Source organism: Ipomoea triloba, chromosome 16 (genome assembly GCF_003576645.1).
Source record: "Ipomoea triloba cultivar NCNSP0323 chromosome 16, ASM357664v1".
Lineage (NCBI taxonomy): Eukaryota > Viridiplantae > Streptophyta > Magnoliopsida > Solanales > Convolvulaceae > Ipomoea > Ipomoea triloba.
Window position 1 is genome coordinate 301,267 of NC_044931.1, and position 799 is coordinate 302,065.

At 37.4% G+C, this 799-nt stretch overlaps 1 long non-coding RNA gene across 1 annotated transcript; it reads left to right on the forward strand.

Annotated features, from left to right (window-relative positions):
- LOC116008012 lies at positions 1–713 on the forward strand. The gene is made up of 3 exons (XR_004095420.1): positions 1–62; positions 445–574; positions 668–713. It is a non-coding gene; the product is annotated as an uncharacterized LOC116008012 (long non-coding RNA).
- The last annotated feature ends 86 nt before the right edge of the window (positions 714–799 follow it).

Sequence of the window (799 nt, forward strand, 5' to 3'; positions counted from 1 at the left end):
GCTACAATGTAATTTTGAAGGACAGAAAATTGCCATTGTCTCTTTTAAATGATCATCAAAAGGTATTATGGTGCTTTCTTTTGAGATGTTAATTTACTCTTCTTTTTTTTTTTAGTTTTTATTTTGTTAATGTCCTTTGAGACGTGGTGGGGGTGCACTTAGTGGACTTAATGGTGCAAGTATTGAGCTAGATGAGCCTTCATCACCCATCTATACTAATTTGGCAAGCTTTTGCTTTATTTGAACTGGGTACCTTTTATATTTTGGCAAGTCATTTAATTTAAAGTAGTGACATCTTACCCAGTTGGAAAAGAAACAAAATTAGGACTATGCCAATAAGCCTCCTGTTAATTATTTTTGTTAGGTTGCTTGCCAAACTCATACCTTATCATGCATAGTGTTTGTTAATTTATCTGATTTCTCCTGTTTTATATCTTGGTAAAGCAAGCAAAAGCACACCTGCTTGACACCGAGCCTTTTGCTGATGCCTTTGGTCCTAAAAGGAGGAGGAAACGCCCAAAGCTTATGGCATCAGATTATGAGTCGCTTGTAAAGAAGGCTGATGTTTCTCAAGGTGTTAAAAATGATTTTCTAATTGTGTTTAGGACCCTTAGTTCTTAACACTGGAAGATTTCTTTGTTGGATGACTTGGTTCTCAATTCAACAGATGCCTTCGAGGAGAAGTTTGGTGCAAGCAACCCGGGGGAAGGAAATGAAGATTCTTTTAGAGACCTAGTGCGGCACACTATGTTTGAGAAGGGTCAAAGTAAACGCATATGGGGTGAGCTCTATAAAGTCA